Below are 16,204 nucleotides of genomic sequence, written 5' to 3' on the forward strand. Positions count from 1 at the left end.
CCGAAACCATAGCACCCACAGGCTTCCGTTTTTAAAACTCGAAGCAGACTTAGGTGTCACGACACATTTTTTTCAGCGGTGTTGATACAGTCATGTTTTTGTCGTTCAAACACAAAGAATTTGTGCCCGTACACTCTGTAACGAAGGATGACGTGCGAAGCTGAATCGAGGATAATGTTTAGCCAGATAGCTGAATAAAACATATCAACGACCCCAGCTTTATCCCAGCGAAAACACATTGAGCTGTCCGTTTCTCTCCCGCGTCGAAGACATCTTAACATTTCTTTAACGCACCAGCCCAATCCGCTCGACCACTGAACGCAGCAGAGGAATGATTGGGCCTTTCTATGTTCACGTTAAAACATCCCGCAAGCACAACGGGCATGTCACGAGTAAGGGCATCAAACCTTTACTTGCGGCCACACACACCTACCTCACCACTCTCAACCTGTGCACGCGAAACCGGAAACTCTTCATGTGCGCTTGCTTATAAGGGAGACTGGATCAAAAATGTGGCTCTGAAAGGTTTTTAAGCTGAGCAAGTAATATTGGCTGACAACGGCTTTCTGAGCTGGTTAGTGGCTGTTCATTCGGGAGACATTCGCAGCTACTCGACGTGCTGAAACTTCAGGCTGACACGGTGGCAGCAGCGGCTCTCCCTTGTTTTGGTGCCCAAAGGCGCTTCTGTACGAGCCATCGCTTCTTTACTTCGAGCTGTTCTTCCTCCAAACGAACGAGATGCGTCCCTCCTATAGCGAGTTAAAATCTGAAAACCTTCGAGCTTTATTCCAGTTGACTAATATTCGGCTGTCGCTCCCCTGACATCCGTCTGTGTAACACACCCAACCCACCCAATTGCGGACGGCCACTTACAGAGTCAATTGAGCCATGAGACTCCCAGCAAAACGGGCATGCCGTTGGTGAGGGCATGAAGGGCACCTGTGCGTGCACGACCCTACCTTCCACCCCAAACCCATGGACGCATAAACCGGCAACCAGTGATGGGCGCATAATTAGGCGTGAATTACACTGGCGGAACTTTGTTCGGAGCGCTTTCCTGATGAAGAGGAATATTGGCTCTCGCGGGCGTTGCACCCGGAAAAGTTGTTCTTCAACAGAGAGGGATTCGTAGCGCCCTGACGAAGGGAAATTTGAGGGGGCAATGGCGGCGGTTTGATGTGCAGTTACGGCCCCGTTCGCTTCATACACGCCTATTCGTACTTCTATTCATTCTACGCAATCATCTGATAACAGCGCCATCGCCGTTATCAGCCAGTCACGCAACTTGAGAAGGAAGCAACTGTAGTGACGGGGGAATAACAAATGTGAGAGAGGCGGTAACGGTGGTGAGGAGAAGCCTTGAGGAGGCGACGAGTAATGTTGCTTCACCAGAATGATAGCTGAGGGGGGGGGGATGTTAGATATATACTAGTTAGAAGTAAAGGTGTTGCAAATGTCTTCCTGGAGTCTCATTTATTAGATAATTGATATCAGAATTTAGGAAGCGACGAAAATAATAGACTTTAATGTGCCGCTACTCCACTTGCATGGGACGGATAATGGGCGTCACGGATATGACTCGTTTTAATATTTGACAAGCGCAATTCCTAATTTTTGCCTTTCCAAGTTCGAATTTGTTATGTCATAAAAAAAAGGAATAATTCGTTTTTGATAAAAACATATCCAGGCTTCCCTGACGACATACGCCTAGAGGGAGCTGGTCAACTTTTGTATGATTGCACGCAGTGGGACTTACTACTTGCCTGCAAAGTCGCTCTTACGACACATTCAAAATTGTTACCCTACGAGTGATTCATAGTATATAGAGACCAGCCAAAACGGTTAATAATTTACGATCCGCAAGAAATACGCAGGCAAAGATGACTGAGCATGTCACTGTAAAGCAACAATAGATGTTTATATAACACACATAGTAAACACCCATAAAGTTGTCAAGAAAGCATTAGGTGGGATAGAGAATCACGTCACCGATGTGTAATCCGCAATTAAACATTGCAAGACGCCAAAATCTGCGCTACAGGGTATAGAAGCTACGCAAATAGCAAAGATAGGTCCCGTTCACCGTATGTGTGGCGAATACCGCCTACTGTTTGTAATTTCGCCGCCCCTGATACCCCACACATGCTTTTCAGAAAGCTAGTTTGAAGACCAAACAATGTCAGAAATACGGCTACTGCGTTCCACCCAAGGTGTGCTTTCAGGTATTCATATAACGGGAATATATATCGCTTCATTCGCTTGAGGTGCGGCGAATCAATTTTGAATAGCAAAAAAATGTTAACGACGCGCCCAATAAATGATATTTTGAGGCGAGTTTATTCTCGTCTAAATAAGCCGTAAGAGCGAGGAAAGCTGGGGAGGACTTGCAAAACACAATTGATTCGACAAGAACTTGCTTTGTTTGTTTTAAGTGTTCGTCGGCCGTCATTGTACGTCTTCGTTTTACGCTATCGGGGGAAAAAATTGACCAGAGTAACAACTTTTTCGGCCAAATGAAAAGTAGCTAATTTCGCCCTCTTCCTTTGGTGTCCTCGCAGTATCAGTAAATACCTAATAATACTCGTGGAAAAGTTGAGCATAGCAGGTCATCTACGCAGGAACAATGCGTTCGAGATACTTTTTAGCTCGCCCAAAGGATATGTTTGATTTTTAATGCATTCTAAAACAAGCACTCTTCAGCGATTTCTTATCTCGCGCAGGACGTATACATCTTCACACTCAAAGAGAAAGTGGACCTAAGCAAGGTATTCGCCAAGGTTTCGAAACTGGAAGCGACATTTTCTATAGAGCACTCCATCGTCGGAGAAAACACCTTGGAAGAAATATTTGTTGCGCTGTCAAAAGAAGCTCAAACAGACGTAAGTAATCATAAAAAAGAGCTATTTATTTTCTATCGGGATTTGTGGATTAGTTCAGACAATAAATGCTAGGTGTATATTTATTTTAAAGGTCTTGGCGGAAGTTACTTACACGTCGTACACCAAAAATATTGTTTCTTTTTCGTACTTTGTGCGTCTCAAACTGCAAAGACCACAGGGTAATCGTAGCAAGAAGAGGAATTTTTGTTCACTTTTCACTCAATTCGCCTTAAAAGAGGAGATATTGTGAGAATTCACGGCGTTCCACTAATGGGATGCGAAGTGCGAGCGATACCGTCACTATCAGGGGCAGTGTGAGCCCAACGGGGTACACTGCCCTATCTCTTGTACTCAATCCCCATCGTCATTACCATTTGTAAATAATCATCATAATCAACACCATCCTTGGTCTCGCGCTTCCCGGAAAGTTCGGTCTGAGCAGAACAATAAGCGTCGTCTCCAAAACCTCGTCCTTTGCTCTCGCAATATTAACAGGTAAAGGATCTGCTTCTCGCATATTGCCCTCAGCCACCTAAGCAACGTATATTACATAATTCCGCTTTTTTTCCCTCGATGTGCGCGAATACTCTTCTTTGTGGGAGAATAAAAAGCCCTTACAAGAGAAAAAATTGCTCAACATTGCAACAGGTGTGCACTTTACCGCTGTATTACCGAAACCGGGTGTGGTGACGCACCCGCTTCCTTATTCTCTACAGAAGTACGCTCTTCGAGGTCTAAATACGGTGGTGATGCGACTTTAAGGGTGTACGAACGTATGTACATCAGTACGAACCAGTTTTTTGGTTTACACTTGGCATAAATGTACTTATCATGTAGATGAAGGCGGGTACAAAACTATTTCAGCAGAGTTTATGGGGCCGCGGCCACATTTTCTCAACGTTTAAATGTATACTGGTATGAAGCGTGCTTCATTGTGTACTTGTAGGCCAGCTCACGAGTGTGTTTACCGGTGGCATTGCCTCCTCAGACAGGTTCTCACAGGACGTCCGTGCGCGGATGTTGTCGAAGCCGCAATACTCCACAGCAGCTCGATATCCCGCTGTTTCATTCTCCCCTTTGAATCTAAAGCGACACACGGTACCCACTGGTAGAGGACATATATATTACAGTGAAACTGGTGATGGCTGGAATTTCAAGGAGGTTCCGCAGACCAGCTCCCAAAAGCGCAAGGCATTCGTGTGCCAGTGTACTTGAAGCGTGCGGCGTTTGTCTACGTCGTTGGTTTCTTTGTTCCCGTGTTTCTTGCTCCTATCTCCTAACGAAAACTCGCCGCCGCCGAAACACAGTGCCGAAACAGAGCCAGGGTATCACAGAAACAAAATCTGTTATCTGTGACTAGGCGAACTAACTACAAAAAGCGCGTTATCTGTACTATGCATGTTCAAAAGCTTACTCGCGTGCACCAGACACAATTTTTTACAGCACGAACGTTCCCCAACGGTCTGTGGAATAAGCGGTCATTCATTGTAGACCCTAGCCAAGAAATTCCACATTGTACTTCGTCGATTCATCTCCAGTGCCTATAGCAAGGGAAGCATAAACTGTCGACCACTCCTATTGCTCCGTCCTCCTGGGGGACGGAGGAGAGTTGTGGCCCACATCCCTCTGTCGTGGTTGTCGCTTAATTAGAGGTGGGACTTCTGATGGCCAAAAGCCTGTTTGTGAAACAAGCAGTTTATTCCAGGTTCGAAATTTTCGAGCGACATGCGCTTCTGTTCAATGATCCAGGCAAACTTTTGAGTAAAGCTTGCGCGTCTAAATCGTTTCAAACTGACATCATTGGCAGTTCGGTTTTGTAACGTGTTGTCTCGACCAGCTGTGACAGATTGACGAGGGACAGCCGTTCCTTGGTTGCATAAACCGCGCATGCCCATACGGAAAATTCTCAAGCAAACCACACTTCAAGCCCAACGAGGGAAAACCAAACACAGTAAGCTAGATAGCACTCAACAAAATCTTCACGAAGTACACGGACACTTCTAACAAGACCCTACTAATAAAGCAATGAGATCTCTATCTCTATATGGCCATTTTGAAGTCCTACGCAAGAAACATATGTTCACCACTCGCTTTTCTCACGGGCCTGTCCTACCCCGGTTGACAGTGCTGAAGTGGCATAACCGTTGCGTTTACACGACGCGGTTGTAGTCCTGGTCGTCGGGCCCGGTGGTGCTGCCGGCGTCGTTTCGCGCGGTTGTTCCGGGGACGCTGTCCAAGTCGCTCGGCCCTTCTTGTATCTTGTGCGGCCACCTTTCTGCCTGTCCACTCTTTAGGAGACAGCCCCTGTCCTTTGAGCCTATCACTGTTGCAACAGGAGGCAGAGGCACACGCTAGGATCGAGAACATCGCATTCTAACGGCAGTCGGAGCGTATTCTGACTTGCGCAGATGATCGGCTGAGGCTCCCGATCGTGCCCGCTGGGACCGTTGATGCATAGGTTAGTGGCGCTACTTTCAGGCTACGGCCGAAGCGCAGTCCGCCGCTAACGACCAGTCCTGCGTGGTTTAGTCGTGGCCTGGCCACGCCCCCCGGGTTCGCTCCTCCTAGACCATGCCTGGCTTGGGCCGCGTGCTCCTGCTACAGTATTTCATCCCGCTCCGTCCTCTTTTCGCGGACTTAAGAACTTTGTCACGGCATTCACGGCATGCTCTGCTAGCTTGGCTGCGACTGCCGCGCGCCTAATGTTCATGGCTTGCTGTAATGGGTGGACTTCTTGGCGGTCTGTTCAAAATCTTCGCCATCTTTGTATCCTTCAACCTTAAGTTAACACCCGTCATACCCATAATCATCCGTGTTTTCCAACTAAAAAATGATAATTTGCCATATCTTCTCTTTCTGACGGATACTGTACGTTTGGCAGTGACGTTACCAGTTCCCTATCTTTCTACAACTCTACTACATTTCGTACGTAAATATAATGTTACTATTGAAGAATTACTCTCTTCGCCCATGTAAAACAAGCAACTTCCTTACCTTTAGACCAATAATTATGTTTCGTATTTACGGTAACAAAATGGAAGCAACCTCTTTTTTAAAAAACAATGTAAAGAAAAGATAAGTACGCCTCACTAATATTTAGGTTCTTAAACCACACTAGGGCATTGTAAATGAATACTTTTATCACCGCTTCATAGGAGATATAGCCATGAGAGCAAAACGATAATTTGAAGGCGTAACATTACTCGTGCCATCCGACTATATCACGATGCACTTCCTTTAGTTGGTAAACCAGAGCGCAGGTATCAGTTTGTACTTCCGTCTCTTTTATAGGCCCGGGGGTTAAAAAACGTCCCCTAAACTCCGAGTAGTCCAAGTGGCGCCGGCTACCACGCCCAAGTGCAGACCAAAAAAACCTTAACATAAATATCCGAGAAAGTGGTGGGGAAACAGCCCTTCCGGTAGGGTAGTGGTCATCGCACCAGAACGGTATTCTGGAGGTCGTCGGTTCGGATCCCACCCGGCGGGCATTTTTTCATCACTTTCTTTCGGACTCCAAAAATTATTAATGTGTTTCTTTGACCTACCGCATTCACGCCTCTGTTTTCCGAGGCTTTCTTGACTGCCAACCCTTATTTCTATCGTATTTCAACAAGCCCCTCATTTCCTATTCTGATTCGCTATATGCATAGCGAGGGCCTCTGTTCTGGCAGTCTTGTTGCCAAAGGTAGCTTAATAGGGTTCAACACTGGTCGACCACTCTCGACGTGTCGTAGACACTAGAGTCACGGCCCCGGGGTTAAAAGGAAGGTCCCCTTCACCCCGAGTAGTCTTAGTGGCACCGGCTACCACCCCCAAGTGAAGGAAACCAAAAATACCTTAACATAAATACCCGAGATGTGGTGGGGAAACAGCCCAGCCAGTAGCGTAGTGGTCACCGCACCAGACCGGTATTCTGGAGGTCGTGGGTTGCAATCCCACCCGGCGGAAATGTTTTCACTGCTTTCTTTCTGACTCAAACAATTCTTTATCAGTTTCTATGACCTACCGCGTTCTCCCTTTTGCTTTCCGAGGTTGTCTCGACTGCCAACCCTTGTTCTGTCGTAATTCACCGAGCCCCCCATTTCTGATTCGCTACATATATATATATATATAAATATATATATATATATATATATATATATATATATATATATATATATATATATAGTAAAAAGGGGCGCAATAAAAAACATAACAAGTTTACTTCGAAAACATAACTTTACATCGACGTTTCGGACGGGGACCGTCCTTTATCAAGCGTAATATTTTACAGAATGGAAGCGGTTTATATACAGTTCAAGCACTTGAGGTTCCGGGGCGGTGACATACGTTTAAGATTGGAAGCGAGGAGGAAGAGAGAAAAGCACATTGAAACATGAGAGAAAGAGCCAGCAATAAAGAAGCACAAACTTGAAAAGCATAAATATGTGAGAGAGGGGGATGGAAAGGCAGAGGTGGGGACGGGCAAACTAAAAAGAACCCAGAGGACACGACAAACAGAAGCTTAGTAGCGATGGGAGACACGTAATTGCGTGGTCGACAGGGATGACCCACAGGGGCGGCGAGTTGTACCTGGCCGCGGCCATCGCAGGCGAACAATATGCAAGGGTTGTTGTACGCGCGCCGCTTCCAAGACTCCCGTGCCAGAAGCGCGTGTTTTTCGTCGGCCCTCAAAGACGCACCGCCATCTACTTCCCCCCACCCTTCCTGCTCAGTTCGCGGAAGCCGTAATGTGTCGCCATGTCGGAGAAAACCGGGAAGAAACGGGCCGCCCCAGTCGCGCCGGCGTGAAGATGAGCAATCGAAAGTCCGAATGAGAGTGATTGAGGAGACATGAATCACGTTGCCTGCAGAGACAGCGAGAATAGTAAGTCAACGTGAGCGATAGGGGGCACATAATTGCGTGGTTGACAGGGGTGACGAATTGTAAGCGCCCGCGGTCAGCGCCCGTGAACAATATGCGAGGGGTGTCCTACGTATGCGTGCCCTGAAGACTCCCGAGCGAGGGGCGCGGGGTTTCGTCGGCTCCCGAAGATGATCCCCCATTCAGTTCCCTCCACCTCCTCCTCCCAGTCAGTGTCGGCGCCAAAGTCAAAGTCGGCGCCAAATATATATATATATATATATATATATATATAGGGGAGCAAGAACACTTCAGAAATGGTAAGAAACACAAGAAAAGAAAACTCCGAATCGCCGAATCGAACAAGGTTGAGCCCACGATTGTTGCCAACGTTTCACAAACAGATTTGCCTTCGCCAGGTCCTTGACTAGAGCTGGGCTAATGTAAGCTCTTGTGGGTTTTCTGCGTTTTCAGTTATGGGGGGGATAAACAATTAGCGGGAATAAATCCCCGCAAATAATAACTACATTTCCGATTCAGCGACGTGGACAACATAATGAGTAGCTGTAGAATACAGTCAGGCTGACTTTGGATACCTCACCCACAGACCAGCCGAGGTGGCTCAGTGGCTATGGCGTTGTGTTGCTGAGTACGACGTCGTGGGTTCCATTGCCGGCTGCGGCGGCCGCTTTTTTGACGGAGGCGAAAAGGAAAAACGCCCGTGTGTACGAGATTTTGCCGCTCGTTAAAGATCCTCAGGTGGTCAAAATTAATCCGGAGCTGTCCTTACGGCGCGTCTCATCGCCTGCGTTCCGTCGGCGCTTCAAACCCTACGATCAGCCAAACCCACACACTGCATTCAGGGTACAAGGTATTATTAGCAGTTGTCATTTCTACAGGGGCTGTGAAAACATATTTGCAAATTGATGTATATGAAGCGGTGCCTCGAATATGTAGGTGTAAAACATGGGCGGTCACTCCGGTTGTCATCTAGTAATTTATTGGGATCGTTTAGAAAACTTCCCTACTAAATCGTGAATCCTACGATGCTCACTACGGCATTTATTGACACAGAACAAAACTGCCTTTTCTGGCAAAGGATGACTGCGGATCATCAGCGGCACTTTCACAGACCAGTGGAACGCCATTATTTCTGCATGTAATGCCGCTTGACACTCCACCATTACCAACTATTAGTGAATAGTCGATTGAAAGTTTTGATGAATTTGAAAAGAGTGTGTTCGATAGGTTTTCACTCGTACGTAAGTTCTGAAACGTCTTGAGACTGCATAACACACGTCCCACTGAATAGAAGATCAAATGCCCACCCAACCAAAAATGGTCTAGCCTACCCAATAAAAAGTACAGTCGTCTATAAACTATAAGGATAAATAAATAAGTAATATTTCAACGTTTCCGTAACAAGCAGCAAGTTTGCCTAATTTCCAAATTTAACAACATGAATTGGCATCAGACAGTGGAACGTCCTGTCTGAACATTAGGAACAAACAGAAACTCTCCTGCGAGTAAACAACTGATTACAGTAGTAAACAGTACTTTCAAGGCACGAAGTCTATCTGGGAGGTTTTGGGGATAAGTAATATAAAAAATGTACTTTCGATGATATTACCCTCTAAAGCGAAGTTTATGTGACTAAAAGAAAGTAATATCCAGCCCTCCCGTGTACCCAGAACCCACCGTGACCCCACCCGATGCGCACACGGAAAAACAAGAAGAAATTGATGTTAGAGTGCAATTCAAATTCAGGGGCCATCTTTAATTAAGCTTAAGCTTTGCGAAATTAGGATTGGCCAGGTTTATCGCTCGCGCCGAAAAGCGGTTGCGCTTGTGAAGCACAGTTCAGCGACAATTCTGGACAGCAACGGCGGCAGGGTGGATAAAGTAGCTTCGAAGTTGTGATGGCAAACACCGGCAGAGCGTTATATCCAAATGCCTCCTTCGTATTCCCGAAGACCAGGCAGCTTACCATCCGCGGCTCCCAAGCAAGACCGCGCATGAGGTATTCTCCACAAAGCCGATGCTGCTGCCCGTTGCAGCTGCTCTGTGTACCCATCTGTACGGAGTCCATGGATGCATTTCTGTATGTAGTGCCGCCACTAACGTTAGTCAAACTGGATCACACGCACATGTTACAGAAAGTCAACACCATCACTGTGTTTGAACGGCTGAGTAGAATTCGAATATGCGGTAGTAAAAACGTTGCGCCTGTCCAGACACGTGTTCTTAATTTTTTTCCCGGAAGAATTTCCTCGGTTTCCCACGGACCACTGGACGCTAAAAGTGATAACATACATTACAACCCGCTAATAAAAAGTCGCCATCATGATGTAAGCACCACCAGTAGATAGCATAAAAATATGTGTGTGCGTTTTTTTTTTTCAGGTGTCCGGGGCAACTTCAACCGAACGAACATCTTCTGTGGAAGTGAGGACTCAACACGTGACGCCTGAAACTGCGATAAACAAGGAAAATGTCGTAAATGGAGACCGTTCCAATGCCATTGCCCTACCGAGCGCATCGACGAATACCGCGCTGCGACTGTCCAAAAGCATCTTAACTACTTGCCGCTTTTGGTGATCTGCAGAGACATTTGATGTTTGCGAAGAGTCTACGTTCAACCTAAGGAATTTTTTGCTGAACAAGAAACCTTTGCTTGCATAGGACCATCTACGTTAGTACAGAATCAATAATATATGAAAGTTCTTAATGATAATTTTGCATGTATAAAGATCTTCTCAATTACTCTATCTCCGAAGCAGCTTTGAATTTGTCAGAACGTCTACAAGAAGTTCAATAATTTTTTGGCATATTTCAAAAGATAAGAGCGTGAAGTCTCTCATTTTTTACAGGTGCCGTCATGGATGACGGGAACGCTAACGTGAAAGTATTCACTGTAACACGCAAATCACGCAATTTCGCGCTCAATCTATCCCGCTCAAATTATCCGATTCCTTATAACAGCATGGAAGTTTGTGAACGCGTTTTTCCAAATATATTACACTTTCATTCTGTGATCTCAACAAACGCATATATTCAGTTCAGTGTGTTTTGGTTCATATATTTGGTTCGAGGAAGTGGAATGAACAGTGCTCAGCAGTGCAGTACCCAGTTATGCAACAAAGAAAACAGGCATTCATTTTATTGCCCCAGTACAGGCACGTCAGCATCACAACCGAGCAAAATATCGGGCGGGATGTTCTTGTTGTATAAAAGCTGGAGGTGAAACCTAATCATGAAACGTAAGAAATAACTCAACAAGTGTTACACCGATTAATATCATTAGCACAGTGGCCCACCAGGGCATGACCCGGTACTACCACTAGTACCAATATGAAACTAAGAAAATGAGCAAAACTGCGAGGATTTGCTTCGAAAATAACCATTAAATTCTCACAAAAAAAAACGTGGTTACAAAAAATGAACATTTACCAAAGCGTTCCTGAATTCTTGCTGAAACACGAGGATACAAGTCACTGCTTGAAATTCAAGTCAGAACTGTAGTGCAATGAGAAACAACCGGTGAAAAATATGGTCGCAGAAACATGCGAAACTTGTTGGAGATTGTGTACAAGACAAAAAAAAAATAAAAGAAATCGTTCTTTGAACCACATTTCGTACTCCATAAGAGTAGGAAAGCACTTTGTGACCTCACATTCAGGCTATAGATTGAGCAGAAGCTTGCGGAACTTTAAATATAATGGGCGAGAAAAAAGGTTGACATGAGAAACAAAGGGCAGAGGTAGTACTCCGAAATTTCCGGAGGCTGTTGTGGCACCGAAACGCTCATCCTCAACTAACTGAACACGCCCCTGACATTATTATTAAAGGCCGCTCGAGTCGATTTTACATACCATCTTAATGACGCTACACAAATTGGCCGTATTTTATTTAAATGGGAGATTTTAACTCGAAGCTTTATTAGCCTATTCTCGCGGCATTTGAGGGTACGTGTGCCTGTGCTGTCCCTTGATCGAATGCGACACTTCGTGCAATGGAGCTCCGCCCCGTTTCCTCTAATGCGGCGACAAAGAGTTCGGAGCACCCAATCATTGGGTTTTCCATCCAACCACCGGCTGAAGGTGGTCGCCCCGAGCATCTCTCGTTACTGTATATGCTCCCTGTTACTCAGTCGACGAGCCCGCTACTCACCTACCACGTGATCAGTCACCATTACAGGCTCGAGCGCAGCATTTATTCTTCGGGCATGGAATTCGAGCCTCAAGCCTAGAACAGTGGGGGAGCGTGTTGCCCAGTTCCAGTCCGGAAGATTAGCTTCGGTTAGTTGAAAATGCCGTCGCAGCTGGCAGCACGAATGTGTCCTTAAATGAGGACACCAATCCAGATTTTTTTTTTTTGCTAATAAAGAAATTTACTCTCTCTCTCTCGTCGCTAGGATGCGCGGCATGTGCTGAAAGCCACGCGCTCTGGTCGTATTTCAATGTATCATGATAGTACTTGGCTATGGGGAAATTCGTCCAAATGCACGTGACCTTATGTTACTACAAACGGTCGTCTTCAGCACTATGACACGCTCATTAAATACCGGGTGATGACACGCTCGAAATAAATTGCATAAAAGGTGGGACCAGGATTCATATCCACGTATGAGAGAGTGCACTGGCCAACATATAGTTCGTAAATGCAATCAACCCGTACCACAATATTCAATGTCTACCAATTCATGACAAAAGTGACTTCACAGAGCTGTACTTCACTACTAGAAAATGTGCGGGAAGCGGGTTACCTTTTTCTACACAATAGTCATCCGCAAGCTAGGCTTGATGGCTCATGCTCTTTACAGACAAGACTGTTACTGCGTGTTCAATTCCTCTCCTTGACGACTCTTTTGTGTGGCATAGAACAAGATAACTCAGAAAGGCAGGATTTCGGGGCGTGTAAAAAGATCTCGTGTTATATTCCTATGCAGCCACCGGTACTTAGCAGGCTGGGTTACGGAGCCAGCACATAATGCTTAATTTGAGGATTAGGGGCACTAAAATATTAGCGCCTATTGTTAGAAATTAAGGGGCCCGTTGCGAGGGCCTCTGTTCTGCCAGTCTTACCCGCCGCGGTGGCTCAGTGGCTAAGGCGCCGCGCTGATGAGCACGAGGTCGCGGGTTCGATTACCGGAAGCAGCGGCCACTTTTCTGATGGAGGCAAAAAAGAAAAACGCCCGTATGTACGAGATTTCGGCGCATGTAAATATCCCTAGGTGGTCAAAATTATTCCGGAGCGCTCCAATACCGCGCGCCTCATCGCCGGTGTTGCGTTGACGCGTTAAGCCCTACAATCAATCAAATCAATCTGGTACTCTTTGTGCCATAGGGAGCTAAAGAGGGTTCAACGCTGGTAGACAAATCTCGAAATGTCGTATCAATTCCAGTCACGGCGCGGGGGTTAACAGGAAGGTCCCCTTCAACCTTAATAGTCGAGGGCCGCTGGCTACGACCCCCAAGTGCAGAAAACAAAATACCTCAACCTAAATAACCGAGAAATTGGAGGGGAAACATCCCCGCCAGTAGCGTAGCAGATATTGCAACAGACGCGTATTCTGTAGGTCGTGGGTTCGGATCCTACCAGGGGGACATTTTTTCTCCACATACTTTCTGTCTTTCCAAATTTCTTATCTGTTTTAATGACCTACCACATCCTTCCCATGGCTTTGCGAGACATTCTTTACTGCCAACTGTTATTTTTGTCATATATATATATATATATATATATATATATATATATATATATATATATATATATATACTTGAGAAAATGGTAGACGCACGATTAAAAACAAAAACAGTGGTTTACTGACGTTTCGACTGCGGGACCAGTCTTTATCTTGAGTAACTCAAGATGAAGATTCAAGATGAAGACTCATCTTGAGTAACTCAAGATGGTTACTCAAGATGAAGACTGGTCCCGCAGTCAAAACGTCAGTAAACCACTGATTTTGTTTTTAATCGTGCGTCTACCATTTTCTCAAGTATTTTTTCTGGCTCCTCGAGAAGTTTTCTTTTACTGCTTATATATATATATATATATATATATATATATATATCTGACTGAAAATAAGGGTTGGCAGTAAAGAAAACCACGGAAAGCGAAGGGGGTCCCCTTCACATCGAGAAGTCAAAGTGGCGCTGGCTACCACCCCCAAGCGCAGGAAAAAATTCATTGACATAGATACCCCAGAAAGCGGGGGAGATAATCGCCCCGCTGGTAGCGTAGTGCTTATCGCAACAGACTGGTATTCTGGAGGTAGTGGGTTCGGATCGCACCTGGGGGGCATTTTTTCTGCGCTTTTTTTCTTTTTTGCTAAATTCTTTGTGTTTCAATGACCTACCACAACCTCCCCTTTGCTTTCCGAGGTTTTCTTGACTGCAAACCCTTATTTTCTGTGCTATTTGTACCCGCCCCTCATTTTCCTATTCTGATTCGCTATATATATATATATATATATATAGTCAAACCCGGCTATAACGAACCCGGATAGAGCGAATTATGCTATATATCGAACAAAAATATTTCAGTTACGGAAATACATGGGAAACATGTTCCTTATAACGAAGTTCACATCTGATACATCGAACTCTGGGCGCCTAGAATGGCCGCCGAAATGCATGATCTCGGAGCGGTGATTGAGATGTGGATTGGCCGCCACCACGGAGCAAGAGCCGCGACTGAGGCATTGCGCCTCCCACGGAGCGACATGACGCCCAATACTTTCCGGAACTGCTCCCGATGCGCGGGACTCGCGACGGAACCCGCCCAGTCAGTGAGTGCGGACCAAAACAGCATGCAGCATCGGTGAACTGTGGGAAGAGCTCGCCGACGTTCCCGATGATGTCGCCAGTGAAATCCGTTCGACGCTTATAATGAAGCGCTTTCGGCCGTCGATGTGCTCCGCCAATGCTTCTTAGATTTTTGAGCACACGGACTCGGAACTGGTGCAAACAATGTTTTGTGTAGAGAATCCTATGCTAGTTGAAGCCGCCAAAACGAAAGTGAAAACAAAAATCCCCCCCCCTTTTTTTTGCAACGTGGGCAGTTAAGGCGGAAGGTAGCTTTGATACTTGCAATAAATTGATTATTTTGGTCTGGTAATGGCTACTGTAGTGTGTTCGTTTCTGCATACGCGGATGGCGGAGTTGGGTAGGGGGCGGGGGGCTCTCGCGGATTGCGAACCCGTAACAATCAGCTCGTTATAGGCGGGTTCGGCTATATCGAACTATTGGATATATCGAACTAATCGCGGTGCATATTGCAGTTCGCTATTAATGGGTTTGACTGTATATATATACATATAAATATATATATATATATATATATATATATATATATTTATATACATGATTGCGAGAAGGGCTGTCTTTGGTTGCCGTAGCAAATAGTAAAAAATGGGTATAGCTTCTAACAAAACTGTTTATTTGTCGACGTTTCGATCGAGAAAGATCGGCATCCGATCGAAACGTCGACCAATAAACAGTTTTGTTAGAAGCTATACCCATTTTTTACTATATATATATATATATATATATATATATATATATATATATATATATATATATATATTTATATATAAAGGCAGAAATAGGGGTTGGCAGTCAAGAAAACCTCCGAAAGCAAAGGGGAGGACATGGTAGGTCATAGAAACAGATAAAGAATTTAGAAAGTGGAGAAAAGAAAAAATGCCCGCCAGGTGGGATCCGAACCCACGATTTTCAGAATACCGGTCTGGTGCGATAACCACTACGCTACCAGAGGGGCTATTTTTCCCCTGCTCTTTCTGGGGTATTTATGTCAATGTACTGTTTTCCTGGGCTTGGGGGAGGTAGCCAGCGCCCCTCCGACTTCTCGGGGTGAAGGTGACCTTCTTTTTAACCCCCGGGCGGTGACTCCAGTCTCTACGACATGTCGAGAGTGGTCGACCAGCGTTGAACCCTCTTAAGCTCCCTATGGCAGCAAGACTGCCAGAACAGAGGCCCTCGCTGTGCATGTAGCGAATCAGAATAGGAAATGAGGGGCTCGTAGAAAATAAGACAGAAATAAGGGTTGGCAGTCAAGAAAACCTTGGGAAGCAAAGGGGAGGATATGGTAGGTCATAGAAACAGATAAAGAATTTAGAAAGACAGAAAGTGAAAGAAATAAAATAAAAGTGAAATAGCCCCGCCGGTAGCGTAGTGGTTATCGCACCAGACCTGTATTCTTGAGGTCGTGGGTTCGGATCCCACCGGGCGGGCATTTTTTCTCCACTTTCTTTCTAAATTCTTTATCTGTTTCTATGACCTACCATATCATCTCCTTTGCTTTCCGAGGTTTTCTTGACTACCAACCCTTATTTCTGCGAAGCAGTTTTGTTTCAAACTGTCTCCCCTCATATATACACACGTTTTGAAAACTCTTTCATGAATATTCAATATGCATTAGACAATTAGTTATTAACCTTAGTCCGAGATGTCAATTT

Source organism: Haemaphysalis longicornis, unplaced genomic scaffold, assembly GCF_048455015.1.
Source record: "Haemaphysalis longicornis isolate Haplotype H1 unplaced genomic scaffold, Haemaphysalis longicornis Haplotype H1 scaffold_15, whole genome shotgun sequence".
NCBI classification, from domain to species: Eukaryota; Metazoa; Arthropoda; class Arachnida; order Ixodida; family Ixodidae; genus Haemaphysalis; species Haemaphysalis longicornis.